This window comes from Numida meleagris, chromosome 7 (genome assembly GCF_002078875.1).
Source record: "Numida meleagris isolate 19003 breed g44 Domestic line chromosome 7, NumMel1.0, whole genome shotgun sequence".
Classification (NCBI taxonomy): Eukaryota; Metazoa; Chordata; class Aves; order Galliformes; family Numididae; genus Numida; species Numida meleagris.
Window position 1 is genome coordinate 12,947,538 of NC_034415.1, and position 15,007 is coordinate 12,962,544.

General features: G+C 38.5%; 1 long non-coding RNA gene across 1 annotated transcript; it reads right to left on the reverse strand.

Moving 5' to 3' along the window:
• On the reverse strand, nucleotides 467–10,769 carry LOC110402205. Its single transcript, XR_002440968.1, has 4 exons — nucleotides 6,659–10,769; nucleotides 3,781–3,858; nucleotides 1,545–1,662; nucleotides 467–704 (listed from the first exon to the last, which is right to left on the reverse strand). It is a non-coding gene; the product is annotated as an uncharacterized LOC110402205 (long non-coding RNA).

The following is a 15,007-nucleotide window of genomic DNA, read 5'->3' on the forward strand; positions in this document are numbered from 1 at the left end:
GTAAGAAACAACAGACTTACAAGAGCGGCACATTTTCTCCTAGTGGTGTCAACACCTGTAAGTAACACCCTGGAAGCAGGTTATGCAGGTGGGAACATCCCTGTAACAAGGCTGCTGTTTCCCAACAGGGCCCAGCAGCAAAACCACAGGCCAGGTGAGCACTCGTGCTGCTCCATGGGTAAGCAGCGCTGCTGGCTGGAAACACAGCTGGGCTGTGTGTGACTGCTGCACGGGAAATCTCAGGCAAATGTTTCATTAATTGTATCTTACGTAAAAACTTCAATATCTGTTAACCAAAGAAACTGAACTTCTTCAGATGAGCGGTCTTTCTGATGTCATCAAAACAATGTTTTGAAAACAGTGAATTAGAATTCTTTTGCTTTTTTTTTTCATCTCCCCACATGCAAGAATTTATCTCTAACAATTAATTAAATAGAAATGTGTTAAATAATTCCATAGACCAGAATCTGCATTTTTAATGGGAAATAGGATTTGACTGTAAGATGTCACCCAGCTCTATTCCAGAAGGACAAAGAAAATGCAATCAGTGGGCTGGAGAGCACCTGCAGTAGATACCTTTTCTTTTCCTTTATACTCCAATCCTCAGCTGCACCCTCTGTTCTCCAGGGCACTGCACAGAGGGTTCCCGAGCCCTGGGCTGCCTGGAGGTGGGCTCCAGTGAGCTGGGGAAGCAGAGCAGACCGCTGTGGGAAGCCACAATGAAAGCAATTCAGCTTCTAGCATACTAAGCACAAGTAATATAAAGTCCTGTTGACAAAACCAAGCCCTTAGCTAACCCATGTCTCTTCCTAAACTGTATTTTAACTTCTATAAACAACCAACAAGGTGGAATTTCCTTTTGCACCTCGATATTGTGATCTTTTATTATAAGAAAAATATATCGTACAGTACTAAAATCACTTGCCAGTGGGAATTTACTCCCCATCTCCTTTTTAATCAAGGTCTTAGAATATAGTAAGATACAGAAAAGCTAAAGAAAATAAAAAATATCAATAAAGCTACACAGGAAAATTGAAATACTTACTGTCTTGGGGGGAAAGCCTCTTATTAAAGTAAAAATACCTGAGATATTGTCAGGCAGCGTGACAATGAAGATGTCATTACTAAACAGGACTCTTTGGTCCCTTAGCTGTCAATAATTAATACATTATTTACACTTGCACATTCTCATTTCCCATCTTTCAAGATTTCATTTACACTCTGATCCTTTACTCAGCAGCAAATTTAACATCACTGCGACCTCTTTTTTTCTGACACTATACACCTATCAAGCTGAGAGAGAATAGCATCTAATATGTGCATTTATTACAGCAGAAAGCTTCAGACACTGGAAGAAGTGGGAATGACAGTGTTTGCCACAATAAACTGGAAGAGAAACATATTGCCCCCAAAGAAAAATGAATTAAGATGCTATCTTAATAATACTGTTGGTGGGAGCCTCAACATTTGCATGTTTTAGGAAGTGTTGCTAAAGTGTTTCTAATTAAAGCCCAAAGGAATTAGCGAAGTTAGGAAAGCCATACCATGACTGCAGACAACCTTATGTTGAAGATGCCCCATTTTGACTGAGATTGAAATGTTCTGTTAAGTTGAAATAGCCTTTTTCTTGTGATGCAGAGAAGATGCATTCATTATATCTTCCTAGAAGAAACAATGTCAGATGGTCATATGGGAGATACGTTACCATTATATCATGGTATGTGTAAATATACATATTTTTTCATGATAAGAATATGTAAGCTATCAGCATGAAACTAACATACATTAAGACTGTCTTTTAAACAAAAATTACCAGAACATGTCTGACTGGGCTATCTTTTTTGAAGTTGGTGCCAATTTTCATATAGGACCTAATTTTATGCAATTATTCTGGACCTCTTCTGAAACACTGGGGATGGACATTGATGATCTTGAATGTGGAGGAATCACAGAAATTGTATTTGGGGCTACCAGGTAATTTTTCTGTTGATTTCAGTGGATTTTGGAGCTTGTCCTGAGTGCTATCAGAAACTATTAGGAGCAAGAAAAATGATAGCTCTCCTCCAAAAAAAGCAGACAATCTGGAGATCCTTTTCCACATGCATGCATTCTACTGAACTATTAAACAAAATCTCAAGTTACATCATCTTTTTTGGCTTTGTATATTTGTGGTCATCATTTAGTAGATCCTCTTCTAAATCTGTAGAAATGTAATGCTTCCATCTCAATAGCTCATAACTTTGCAGAAAGAGAGTGTGTTCTCTTAGCAAAGCACACCCTTCCTCCAGTTAAAATTCGCATGTGTATATGTATATATATATATACACACATATAACTATAAAAGTAACTATATAAGTAACGATTATATACATATATATAAACCAAATGATGCACAAGCAATTGCTCACCACCCGCTGGCTGATACCCAGGCAGTCTCCAAGCAATGGCTGCCAGCCCAACCAACTCCCCACCATTTTGCAAGTTTTTTTTTTGCATGATGTCATATCTTAATGGAATACCCCTTTGGCCAGTTCAGGTCAGGTGTCCTGGTTCTGTCCCCTCCCATCACCTCACCAGCAGGAGGATAGGAGCTGAGTAATTGAAACATTCTTGGCTCTGTACAGCACTGCTCAGCAACAAGTGAAAGATCAGTGCATTACTGACACTGTTTTTCTACTCAAGCAAAAATGTACCATATACTCTAAAGGAAAAATCAGCTCTGTTCCAGCTGAAACCAGGACACTCCCATTCCTGCAGCCCTGTGTCCTTATCATCAGCTGGCGATCTCCAGTTGGCACTGGAGTGGGTACATGTTGTTACTGCACCAGTGGTGCCTGCTGGATCTTACTGCCCCTCTCCCTTCCAAGCCAGCTTTATGACAACTGATAACTACAATGCCATAAAAATTAGTTAATGCTCAGCAAAAGGGAGTTCATGCATTATTTTGCACTCTGAGAAGTTAGTATTGTTTGCTACTAATAAAAATTTCCAGGATGAATTTTTGTATGCCAGTTCTTAGCCAAGAGCACAATATACTGGTTGAATTGTGTTTTCTTGTTAGTAAGAGATTTTACAGCAGAAGCCCTGGCACAATCTTTATGATGGAGGAGCAAACAGTATTGCATCCAGTCTGCCATAAAAAGTAATAATTTCTGGAAGACTCTAGCAGAGTGAAAATTCCAGGCTGTGGACTGGATTCAAATTGGTGAGTACCCAAACTGTGTCCAAATGCCACTCACTTGCAGGAAGATCTGTTCTGTATTTCTATTACATGAATGTAGTGTTTATGAGACATGCTGGATTGATGGCATCTGCACGCAAACTTCCTTGTTTACCACACAACATGGAAATCAGAGTATAAATTTATCTCTTCTGTCCATTTCTGTAAATCACTCCATGACCAGTGATAGGCCACCTTCATTTAATGGGTTAAGAAAGTGGTTTGATCTCCTCTGTACAGATGCTCCTTATTTCTATTTGCTCTCAGTGTTACCATTAACAGAAATATTAATTCATAGGAATTAAGGGTTTTGTAATAGAAACATTTTGGAAGAAATTTTGTTTACTCGTGAACTATAAGGGAAAAAACTTCTGTCACTATGAATCCTTGGGACAGTTGATAGTAGCATTTTCCCAAATGTTGACCTAAAAGACAAGAATGCACCTAGCAGAGCCCATGGCTGGCTACAAAGCTCCTTCATCTTTCATCTGCCCTCTCAACATGCTAAGCATGGATAAAGTTTGGCAGGAAAAATAAATAAAATCAGATGCAACACTTACTTCCAATCTGGTGGGCAGTGTGCGGGGCAAGCCATTGCTCCTTTTCCCACAGAAGACACATATGCATACTCATACAAACTGCAAAATCACAAAGAATGGTATGTACAGGAAATGTGACTCAAGGATGCTGCAATCAAGTATTCACACATATACATGGGGTTTTCTATATTTAATTAAGCAGAGATATAATTGATCTAAGTAGTAAGAAGGAAGGCCTATGAATGCCTTTCATCAAATTAGAGGCTTTTTGATATTTTTATATTTTATCTTGAAGACAATAGGAGACTGAACCAAAGCTATTTGGCATTAGATGAACAGGCTTGCTGGTTTTGATGGTTAGGGACCGAGCTGCCGACACATTAAGAAAATAAATAGAGATTTCTTTCTGTGTCATCCCACACTGTTTGCTGGTCTGTTGTGTGTGGGTGAACATAGGCAAGGATCACAATGCAAAATGTGAACTGTATGTAAAACCCCAGTAACTTGTTTCCACAAGAGGAGTTTATGTAAATTACCATTAAAGCCTTTACTTTTGTTTGCTGATAAATTTATAGACGTTAGCATCAAGGTAGCAATCTGGTATTCATCAGCTTTACTTTTATAACCTGTTGGTCTCTGATAATTGTCTTCAAGTGACATACTGTAACACTGTGCAGTATTAAATGATATGCACAAATAAGTACCTAATGGTAGATTTAAAGATGTTGCAGCAGTCCAAGTTCTTTCATTTTCCTGATTATAACGGCATTTGCATAATGTATGAATTCAAACATTATTGCTGTTAAATAATGCATAAATATTCTCCCATGCTGAAATACTTCTATTTCCTCTCCATGAATTATTTTGAATGTATCATTCAGTTGTTGTTCTATTTAAAAATGTAGTTAGAACTCTGCATATAACAGTATTATGTCTGGAAGAAGTATCATCACAAGTAGTTGGCTAACACTCCATGCTGTAAATGAAGTATACATTATTAAATGGGCCATCTCCTTCCTTCTTGGGAAAGCATTATCACCAGAATACAATATTTAGTATTTCCAAAATGTCATGGAAAAAAAACGCAGGTACATATTTGATCATGTGGCAGGTCTTGGGAAAGAAAGAACAAGGAAAAAAAAAGAAAAAATATGACATTTTGCTCGACCTGAAGGGAATATGAACATGGTCATACAAAAAAGAGATAAATCTTTAAGAGGTGGTTGGGTGAGTTCCTGAATAGCTTTTTGTAAAACTGAGCACCATCAACACCCACCGCCCTCCAATCCCTATCAACCAGATGATGGGCCCTTTTATTTATTTTGATTTTATGAAGTGTCATCGAGCAAACTCTTGGATAAATCCTGTCAATGCTGTCACAGAAGTCAGTTACATCAATGACAGATGACAGGATGAATAAAAAGACCTCAAGATTCAAATATCTAAACTTGAACACAACAAAATTCCACTCAGTGCACAACATTTAACAATAAAAATGTCAAAATGAAAATAACATGAAATATATTTCCCTCCTGGCTCAATACTCCAGCTAAAATAGTCAAAGAAGGCAAGGAATTTAATATAATTCCAAGGATTTTAAAATATCCTGTATGCTTATTTGAAAATAAATATGAAATGTGTGACTGTATAGATTTGCCTGCCTTGCCTTAATGTCTTTCCCCCCCGTTACGCCACGGCAATGTCTTTGTCATGAAATATCTGCTTCTGACAACTGCAGTGCTTTAAGTAAGATTTAAGCATCGACTTTAATTGCATTACCTCTCTTTTCTCCCCTTTAAAATTGGTGACTTTTTTTTTTAATTACTTTTTACTTGCCACACAGACATAACTTAGTGTTTCAATTTGGACCTTAACTTGCTGGTTTCTCTTGTCTCAGTCAATTTTCCATTTGCTGTACATAGGAAATAATCATGTCTCCAATAAACATCATCTTTTTTTTTTTAAAGCGTGCCATCTTTTATGATTTGTCATAGTAATGCTAAAACGTGTCTGCTCTATCAGTGCCATTGCCATTACCCACATAAACCCACACACCTATATATACACACATGTGCAAAGAGACTATTTACTCTGTCAAATAGATTTTCTGTCACTGCTCTTCCCTTTTCCCCCCCCCTTACTGCTCTTGATGGCATGGTGGAAATGCACCTTTAAAACCTAATAAACGGTGCCAGTGGTAAAACGAACACATTTTGTTTACACTTATTTAAAGTGAGTCTGCATAAGCTAGGGAACATTCTGAAATGGATTTGATCAACTTGAAACTACTGTGAATAAAACACAGAAAATGTCATCTCTTAAATTCAATACACTTGTTAAACCAAATAAAATGGACTGGGAAAAAATCATCTTGGTTCCTATCACACAGACAGCTGAAAAGAAAAAGTAAAAGAAAAAAAGGTTGTTCTTAACTCTTCCTCTGCCTTCAACTTATTTCCTTACTGCAGAGGCACAGCTATCCAAGAAACCTCACAGATGGAATTCTCCACATGCCTGCGTCCCACACACAGCAGCTCAGCACCTCCTTGCCTTGACTCAGAGCAACAGGAGCCATGCTTAGTGGGTTTTCCAACCCACTTAATATAGCTGGGTCACGTTTTCTCAGGGAGAGACACCTGTAGGATACAGCCACACTGCAATACTTTATTTTCACCTCCTTGAATAGATGCAACCATGCACATTCCCAGCTTAAAATTAGTAGAAGGCTGAAGACAAGGTTGTTGCCTAAGGCAAAGATATCCTGTTTGGGGCCTCTTGTGTTGCATCAATTTCCCTTAATCATAAAAAAGGAGCAGGGAGGTGGAAAGGAAAAAAAAACATTTAGTTAAAAAAAATCCTTTGTTTAATTCACAAATGAATTAACAAAGTGTGAACTCACCTCCTTATCTCGTTGTGGGTGTGCTGTCAGGAGCAGAGGGTGCATAGTTCAGAACAATGACAAAGAAAAGCGATGGAGTACATTTGAAACGCCGCTTCCCATGGGTCCTGTGCTTTGATTTCTGCCTTTAATACTGATAAGAAGTGACAGTAGTTGGATAAAACAATAAAAATTGGAGTTGAAGAGCTTATAAACCCCCTGACACTTCAATAAACCAAAAGCCAATACAAACCTGAAAAAAAACATACATCCATTTTGCCTCTGAATGGTCACATGGAGCAGGACTTGGAGGTGCTCAGAGGGCCAGATGTTACCTCCTGATTTATTTTACCCCCATTTCATAAATTTTAAACAAAAAATAAATACTAAATTCTACACGGAGAACTAAAATCTTTTATAATCTTTTACAGTTGCTGCCAGTTCTCAGGAGAGCTTTATGCCTGCTTCTAAATGTCTACAAATCAATATTTAATATTTTGGAGGATGAAGTCTTAATTATCCATCTCTCCTTTAAGTATCAAACCCACTTTCAGTGAGAATGCAACCTTCTGGCTGACAGCTGGACTGCAGCATCTTAGCATGTATTTTCCTGAAGGTCAGAGAGAAAGGCTTCCAACAACATTCCTCATTTGCTAGAGGTAGTATGCATCTCACCTGGCTTTACCCACCTAGAAGTTGACCTCAGCTGGTCACTTAAACTCCTTCTGTAGCCAACAGCAGCCTCCAGCACACAGTTCAGTACCTGTCTTCACCCTGCTCCACTCAGAGCTGCCAGCTTCTCCTTAATGGTGAGAGGGAATGTATGGACCTGACCAGCACATCCTATGTTTAGACAGCAAAGGCTGAGCCAGTGGTAGACAATGAATCTACTAAATCACATTCCACTAAAGGTGAGCCTGAAAATTAAAGAATGTTGTTCCTTAAGCATTTTACTTTGTTGTCCAGGTGAGTCTTATTGCAGAACATACTTTTCCTCATTTGCAGATATAATTGTCACATTTGTTCTAAAATTGTGTAGGAACTTCAGAGGAAGGCCAATTTCCAGATATTTGGGTAATGAGGAATTCTGATACCTCCACGTTCATGGATTAATATCTAGTTCTAAGTGCTTCTAGAAAAAGATTCTCTCCCCTTACATTTAAGAGAGGCTGAGAGCAAACAAAAGCATGGAGTCCAGCACACTCTGGATCTGGGTTCTCTGAAAGTGAGTTGCATGACCACCTCTAACTTTCAATACTGCCCTTTCAGTTTAGCATGGCCAGACATGAGGAATTTTTAACAGAGGCCTTAAACGATGTCCACCAAAAATAATAGAAGCTGCTCAGCTGATCTAAGTGGAATCTACTAAGTCCCAGGAGCACAAGATCACTGCAAAACTTAAATACATATATTCCACTTAAGCGGAGATTTTGACACCGGAACAATCTGGCACTTAACCACACACTTCATTTAGTCTATAATCAGCAGGATTACTTATGCAATAGTAAATGAGGTGCTGTGCTCACCTGACACCCTGAGTACCTCCCTTCACATCGCCCTTCCAAACAATGAAGAATTCTGTAGATGTACCCATGTTCCTGTGAGGTTCATAGGTTTGTTTGTTGGTATTTATGACAGCTTTAGGTAAAAGGAGAGTACATCAAAGACACAAACCTTTGGTAATTCTCATTTCTTTGACCAGTTTTTGTAGAAAGGTAGCAGCTTTTCTCCCTTTCTTGTTTTATACTTGTGTTAATAAACAAAGAATTTCATTGCATTATTCAATGACAATCAATCACAGGTAACAGCCAACAGTATGGCTCCACTGAATTCAAGAGCACCATGCTGATTTACTTACATTCCTGGCCACAATCAACTTCAAGAGATTTAATTCAGCACACAGAAAATTTCATCATGTTTCCCCCTCAGATAGAAATTGTCCTCAATATCACAAGTGCACAGCAGCTGTATCAGTCGTTTGGTCCACTAATTAAGAGAACTGGAATAATCAGCTTTGAAGATCTAATACCCATTTCTAAATACCTCTAAATTAATTTGAGCATATTTTGACATAAGAATAGAGAGCTATTTTGTATACAGAGTATAGTATAACATTAAGCATTGTTACTTTTGCTGGTTTTATTTTCGGAGAGACGATCTTTAAAGATCTGATCCTATCCACTTCAGGTTAAAAGGAGACTTTTTTCAGCTGTGAATAGAAGCAAGATCAAGCCCTTAGAACAACTCTTCCCTAGGGGACCAGGATATGCTGATGTGAGAGATTGCTTCAGCAAGCAGAAAAACGAGCTGGAACTTCTCCTAGTTTTGCTTTGTCCTTTGCATTTTTCATACTCTCTATTGACAGTTTCTAGATGTGCAGCATTCAGTGGCTGGTGATCCTTCCTACGCCTGTGTACTTTGCTGTCTACAGCCCTATTAATCCCAGATTTATTAGCTAGTTTTTCAGTCACTTACACTGCCAACTTCCCAAGAGACAAACACATTCCTATGTGAAGATGCACCAAAAAGACAGTAATGGAGAAAAGTACAATCCATCTCACTCTTTCAAACTAAGAACACTTAAACAAAAAGCACACATTCTACATGCATCCAACAAAGCTTTAAAAATAAGACACATGCAGCCAAGTCTAGTATTCTTTTTACCCTCAACAACTATTATTCTCTTACTATTTTGTATTGTTTGGGGAGGGAGAAGAAATACGTTGACTTACAGAAAAATTTCATAACAGATTCTGAGAAAGAACGTACGATATCAGTAATGAAAAGTATATGTTGCTTTGTGTGATTGGAGCTCAGCTATGAAACATCTTGAAGGGATATTATTTGCATCTCTGTGCTAAGAAACTCCATTGCAATGGCATGCTGAAATTTAAGTGGTGGGCACAGTATCTAAGGTATGGACAGAGACTTACTTCATCTCCTACACATGGAGACAGCTGTGACACAAACCACGCGCATGTTCTTGAACATCAGTGAAACTCTGGCTCTAAATACCAACGGTAAGCTTGGAAATCAAACCGTCAAGATTATAGCAGGAGAGTTTATGAAATATTTAGACTAGCATAAATACAGAGGTAGGTTTTTTGGCTCACATATAAAGTAAGCAATGAAACTTTTCTAAAAGATAATGAACGCTTTATGTATTCTCTCTGTGTAAATAAAAGATTTATTTTTTAGGCATGTTTCTGCAGTTAGGATACATTTGAATAATAGTCATTGTTCTCAAAGGCCTTCAAAACATATTCATCTTCCTGCATTATTTGCTCTAGGGTTAGTTCACCAGGCAACATAATAAAACATTAGTTGCTTCAGTGTTGCTGAGACCATTTTAAACAAAACCTTTTCCTGTGTTATCCCCAGTGTGTATCTTTGACATTTAAAAGAGTGGGGAAGTAGTTTTATATTACTTTGTAAGGAAAAAAAAAAAAAGGAGAATGCATGTGAAACTGTGTAAAATGTTACAGGGGTAAGAGGGATGCTGTATAGCCAAGGTCATGCCTGGAAGTTTAGAAGCTACTGTTGAGTATCTAAACATCCCATAGACACCCCATGTTTTACTTACCAGTGCTGTCAAAGACTCTGGTATCCATTACAATGAACCTGGAGATGCACTTGGGACAAACAAAACCTGTCAAATAATCTGCAGCAAGTTTAAATGAAAAACAGTCTGAAAGAAGGCTTTTGCCATACCTCTCCTTGCTAAAGTGGCAAGATATAAAAGCAGACAAAAGGTTAGCAAAAACAAAGTGCATGATGGGCTACTGAAGCAGTCTGTTTCACTTACTGAACAAGTCCATTATATATTGAAAGAAAGAAAAGAAATAAGAAAGGGAGAACTAGAAATATTTGAAGTGTGTCAGTAGTTTCCAATAACTGTAATTTAATTCTAATGGATCTTTTCCCAATTGTACATATTTTTTCATTTACTTAGTTTTAAGTTCAATACAGTTCTTGAAAAAGAATGGAAAAGCAACTTGCAATATGCTCATATGAAGCAACTGGAGCATAATTTTTGTTTAGAATTTCCTTGTGAAGATGTTGAATCTGCTAAGCCTCTTAAGATGCAGAGATGTGCAAGCCTTGAGGAATGTGTTTGTAGGTGCAGGGTACCCTTGTGTGCTGGTGCAGTCCCTCACTCCTCAGCAGTTAATTCCTAATACCTTCCTACTTCTTGGTGCACACATAGTCATCAAAAGGTATTACTGCAGATCATGCAGCTTAGCATGCGTTAACCTGTCCATTTAGAGTCAGCTACAGGAATAATTTGGAGAAGTATATATCAGTTACTGAGAATGCTCATTAACGCTGTGTTAATAAGCACTGGTGATAGCCCTGTGGATGAGCCATGTAGGTCTGGTGAAAACCAAAGTGTAGAACTTGACTTCTGCACCTGTCCAGTAAGTCATACTTTCCAGTCAAATTCTTTGGCTCCTTACCGCAGAGCAGTTCCAGGGCTGTTGACATGCAGGAATGAGAGCTTACTAGTGCTGACACACAGGTCTGCCCCGGTGCTGCTTGGCTTTCCCTTTGGTGAAGGTAACAAACTGCTTGTAGACCCATCCAGGAAACTCTGTGGGACATGGGGACCACAAGCAAGGTCTGCCACACGGGCTGTCCCAGAGCACGCTGCTTTGGCTCCACATCACAGGCTTGGTTTCACTGGAAACTGAAAAGCTGCCAGCCTGAGTTACATTTACTATTGGATAAGAGAAGCTCCATAAGGTTTTCTGTTGAGGGAAGCGTGAAGGGAGCAGCTAGGTACATCTTTATGACACTGAAGAGAAATCTGAAGCAATAATTTCTGAGACAATCTCCAGAAACTCAAAGGTTATCTCCAGATGAAAGACTGGGGAAATGTACATACGAATGCATTTATAAATAAGGTCTCAAGACAGAATCTGTGCTGGAACACACTAACAACAGATTCTACAAACTAGCTGCTGAATACAAGATGACAAGTGTTCCATGTAGGGGTGTACACAAAGACATTTTTAAGTGTTAATTCCTACAAGTTACACAGCCCTCTCCCTTTGTCTTTAAAGTTTTAAGATTTATAAGGATTTTTAAAAGCTTTCAAACAGCAATGTCTGCGTGGTGCTTTACCAGAGGGGTCAATGTGCAGGAGGCAGTTAAGTCTGTTAGGCTCTGTCACAGCACATCAGATCCACCTGTTCCTCTTCATTTGTTCTGCCTGTTGTACACAGGAACTTTTCCAAATGAAAAAAGAGTAAATGCAATTATTTTTAACTTTTGCTGTTCCATTTACATGCTCTATTGCAAGATTTCATCATGCTGATTTCTAGATAATGAAGCTGTGGTATAAAAACAATTTCCACTTCAAGAAAAAAATGAACCATATTATTAGTTCTACATGTTGTTTCCATGGTCAGTACCAATTTCTATACAAGAATATTTTGTCTAATATTTTGTATTATTTGTTTATATATAAACAAATACAAAAACCTCTTTTGTCAATGCATTTTTAAATACTGTGTGTGACATTTGCAGCCATGTACTGACAATCATTGAGTCCTCAGTATTGGGTTTACTGACTGAAGGGCCATTCATTTTGCGTAGGTAAAAGCAACATGACTTAGCTCGTTCATTAAGGCACGACCAAGCAGAAATTTCACTTCTTTGCAAAAATCTCAGATATTCCTTTCTTTGCATTTGCTTCATATGTACGCTGTTCAAAATTCTTAAAAGAACTATCATATCATATCATTAATTCACCTTCTACTGAGTAGAAGCACTTCTATAAGCACAGTGGCTTTACCAGTGCTCTTTGCTAATTGCTATTCAGTTTACACACTGTGTGCATGTGTGTACAAACCGCAATAATACCTTTAACTAACACACCTATATACAAAATCAACCAGAGAAAAAGTGAAACATAAAAACCTCAGTAATGCTAAAGAAATGTAAAATATAGATCTATGTTCTAACCAACCCATCAAGACGGATAACTTGAAACCCATCACAATCTCTAATTACTATGCTAAATAGGTTTTGTCCCCCTTTAGCAACTGAGTGGATACAAGTCTTCTACTGTTATTAGATAACAAAGCACCTTGAAGTTCAGATTGCAGGGATTATACCCACTGACAGCCTGTGGTAAAGAAATCATTAAAAAAAATGTATTTTAAATTTATGTACGTTATGGGTGAAATTCCCTAAAGGGAAAAGTATCACAGTGACAAAACATTCTCAGCTCAGAAATAATAAAAATTTCTCCTGGATTACTAATCCAGTAATTATTGCGGTAATTGTCCTTTTTTTCCCACTAGGAATCATAGTAAGAGCATGCACTGAATGCTGAGAGTGCAAGAGACCTTCCAGACAAAATGCCCATGCTTTTGAGGTTTGGTAGGAATATGAACATTACAGATAGGTAAAATTACCAAACAGAAGTAAGGTAGAAAAGAAAAGAAAATTAAGATTTAAACCAAGGAAGGATTACATCAAGCCAGCTTCTGTATTTTATAGAGCTGTAAGCTTTTTACGTAGTTCAAGACAATCAGAGGAAGAGAGAGAACAGGAGGGAAGGTCAGGGGTGTGGGCTGCACCATAACTGGGAGCTTCAGGGCAGCAGCGCCACCCTGGTTCCCAAGTGCTGCCCACAGCAGCATCCTGTGCATGAACCAGCTCAGCATCAAAAACTGCTACCAGAGAAGCGAGCTGCTGACAGCACCTTCCCAATATCAGAGAATCATTAAGGTTGGAAAAGATCAGCAAGACCATCCAGTCAAACCACGGAGCCATCACCACCATACCACTAACCACGCCCCTCAGTGCCACATGTACACATTTCCCAAACACCCCCGGGACCAACTTGAAAAGGAGCTCTTCGATATAACAGGATAAATACCATCAAACAACTGCTAAAACATTACTTTAATTCCAGAGGGATGAAGCAAGAGCTAAAACTGAGTTTAAAATGGTTGATAGTACATATCCATAATAACAGTTGCTGTATGTCATTATAAAAGTTTTATTAACCTGCTTTCTGATGCTCAGTTTAACCACAGCGAATGAGACAAATGATCACGATCCCCCAATCCTTCGAAAATGCAATGCGATAGTTACAAGTCAGCATAAACCCTTTGTGATCCACCCACAATTTATCAGAAATTTAGAAATGAGCATTGCACATTTCCTTCCCCCATTCGCTATCTTCTGCCAGCTGTGTAAGGACTCAATAAAAAAGCCATCCATCCTCTTTTGTCAACCAATAGTTCTCTAGTCTCAAGTTACAAATGAACAGCACAATAAATTAAATGTTTGACAGGGAAGATGTATGGGTTCACAGCACTGTTTGATCTATGTTTTAAAGGAGAAAGCACTGAAACACATAGCTTTAGTTCAGCTATCGATTACTGGAAAACTGTGTTTAATAAAGAATATAGAAGGTCTCTTTCCACTTTTTCATCCAACCATGGGAATTATTCTAATCCACTGAAGAAACACTAAGAAAAAAAGAGGAAGTCATCAAAAAAAATAATGGCAAGAAAACTCAATTTGGTGATTCATACAAACATTTTTTTTTCACAATTATGAGGAAAGAGACTGATAACCGAAGCTTAAAAGATGCTTCTGGAAAACAGAGCAAAGGATGGACCTTTTCTCGCCTTGCTGCCAGAAGTCACTGAATTGAGAATCAGAATTGAAAAACAGTTTTCTCCCAAGCTGACTTACCTCCCAGTCTCTGCTAGAACCCTCCCTAACACAGGTCAGGCTGACCTGTTGAGCGGCTTATCTCCGATGACTAATTTTGAGGCTAAGCTAGATGACTGGTTCAGATGAGATGTCTACTATTTAGGCAGCTAAATTTAGGAGAGATGAATCACACCAAAGAGCCCACCAAGCTGCAGTTACAGTCAATAGGAAGATGAGTTCAGTTTGAGTCCTGCGCTATAAATGGCAAACTGGCCATTTTAGCAAATCAGTCATGTTACTGTCATGCTGTAACATACCATACCAAAATCCTTCAGTACCAAGCTGTTTGAAACGCTCCAGGATGCCTCTAATCCAGGCTTAGCACAGCTTTCTGTATTTATCATCTGGGACAAATTGCATCCAAGGAAGCCACCAATCTGGGCAATTTGGCTTGTTAGAGTGGTTCTCAGGCACGGAAAGCCAGGAAAGTGTGTTTCATCATTAAAAATATAGAGCTGCAGCTTTAACCTGCTTTCAGGGTACCTGTATCTGTGGTGGATTGTGCTCTTGTAATACTGCCGGACCTCGCAGCACAACTCTGAGGCTAAGAAACATCAATATATGCAGTGGTTAAAAGGAGATGTCAACAGCTGGCACTCGCAAATGAGCTGTACCTCCATGAAGTCGGGAAAA